General features: G+C 39.6%; 1 pseudogene; it reads left to right on the top strand.

The window, feature by feature from the left end:
* The first annotated feature begins 1672 nt into the window (after positions 1-1672).
* LOC133060437 (small ribosomal subunit protein eS25-like) lies at positions 1673-2033 on the top strand (annotated as a pseudogene).
* Positions 2034-2298: the final 265 nt, after the last annotated feature.

The following is a 2298-nucleotide window of genomic DNA, read 5'->3' as shown; positions in this document are numbered from 1 at the left end:
CAGGAGCTCTAATGTCCTACCAGCCTATGTAAGCAAATCAAAATCTAAGCCTGTAAATGCCCCAAGCTTACAAAATCCAAACACTAAAGAACAAGCAATCAAAAACAGCCAATAGCCTTTAAACAATAGCCAATCAATAGTTTCTTGCTTTGGCTTCTGTGAAAATCTCTCTTGAACTTCTGTTGTTGGAGGACTTTTAAGCACTTCCCATTTGATGCTGCCCAGATTTATTTTTGCTCAAATGGACTGTTAAAATTTTAATATGTCTCAGTATACACTTCAACACAATGAAGAACTATTCAATGGCTAAAATTAAAAAGATTGACCATATCAAGTGTTGATGAGGATGTGGAGAAACTAGAATTCCCCTAAACTGCTAGTGGGATTGTAAAATAGGACAAGCACTTTGGAAAGCAGTTAGGCAGTTTCTTTAAAAATTCAATATTATCTACCCAATGATCCAGCCATTTCACTCTTGGGTATTTATCCAAGAGAAATAAAAGCACATGTCCATGCAGAGATTTGTACATGGATTTTAATATCAGCTTTATTTGTAATAGCCAAAAACTTGAAACAACCCTTCAACAGGTGAATGGATAAGCAAACTATGGTATATCCATATGATGCCATACTACTAGAAATTACCATTAATGAATTATTGCTATGCACTATACCATGGATGAATCCCAAGATAAGTATACAGAATCAAAGAAGCCAGACAAGAGTATATAAAATGGATTATTCCATTTATATAAAGTTCTAGGAAATTCAAACTAACCCATGGAGATATAAAGTGGATCAGTGACTGCAGGGGAAGAGGAGCAACAGAGAAGAATTGCAAAGGGCCACAAAGAAACTTTGGGGAATTATGGACATGTCTGTAACTTGATTATGGTAGTAGTTTCACAAGTATATGCATGTGTCAAAAGTTGCCAAATTGTACACCTTAAATACAGACAGTTTATTGTATGCAATTATACATCAATAAAGCTATTTTTAAAAACAGTGTCGGAAAATAAAAAACAATGTCTGGCAGATGGTGGGCACTCAGTAAATATTTGTTAAATTAAAAACAAAAAGAAAAGCATGGTTACAAAGAGTGAATGGTTCCTCACCTGGACATCCTTGTAGGAAAGAGGTGGTGGGGGTAGGATACCACTGCCCATAACCCAGCCCCACGATGGTACCAGGGTTCATTCATCCCTCTGCACAGGTCTTCACAACAAACCAGCTGACAGTAATTTACTCCAAGTTTATTTAATTAATATTCATGAAGAAATGAGAATGTACCTGAATTTCCACCAAGTACCAGAGTGATGTCAACTCTTTATTGTGTATGGTCCACATAAAAATATGCCTTCTATCCAGGCATAATACCTTACATAGGCTAAAGAAAAACAAGTACTTATCCTTTACAACAGAAGCATAAATATAGTATAGGCCAAATATGATACACAAGTGGGCCATTTGTTCGTAATGGTTCTGCACCAAGATCTCACTGGTGTTTACCAATAACCTGACAGTGAGTGTTCAATACATTTCTGTGAAGCCCTCTCCTCCAGGTAGAAACCCTCAGATGACCACTTTGGGGTCTGAGTCACAACCCTGTAGCCAATGGCAACTTCATTTATGTTTACTTACATTAAAAGAATTTCCCTCTTCCAACTTCACTATGCTGCCCAAGGATGACAAGAAGAAGAAAGATGCCAGAATGTCAGCCAAGAAAGGCAAGGATCCAGTGAACAAATCTGGGGGTGAGGCCAAAAAGAAGAAGTGGTCCAAAGGCAGAGTTCAGGACAAGCTTAATAACCTAGTCTAGTTTGACAAAGCAACATACAAGAAACTCCGTAAAGAAGCTGTAACTCCAGCTGTCGTCTCTGGGAGACAAGATTCTTGGCTCCCTGGCTGGGGCAGCCCTTCAGAAGCCCCTTAGTAAAGGGCTTATTAAACTGGCTTCAAAGCACAGAGCTCGAGTGATTTACACCAGAAACACCAAGGGCGGAAATGCCTCAGCTGCTGGTGAAGACGCATAAACAGGTCCCACCAATCGTACATTTTGAAAACTAAAACTTTATTAAATAATAATAATAATAAAAAAAAAACTAAAGCATTCCCACTCGCCAACATGTGCTTATCTCACACGGATTTTCCCGGCGCCCCTGCAGGAGTAAGTAGGATACACACATCATCGCCTCCTCACAGATGAGAAAACGCAGACAAACAGGTGAAGCGATGTGCCCCATAGGACACAGCCAGGCCCCAGTCGGAGCTGCAGGCTGACAGGTCACACGGCTGCCC

The sequence above is a fragment of the Dama dama genome, chromosome 8 (assembly GCF_033118175.1).
Source record: "Dama dama isolate Ldn47 chromosome 8, ASM3311817v1, whole genome shotgun sequence".
Taxonomy (NCBI): Eukaryota; Metazoa; Chordata; class Mammalia; order Artiodactyla; family Cervidae; genus Dama; species Dama dama.
This window is presented reverse-complemented; position numbering and strand designations above follow the sequence as displayed.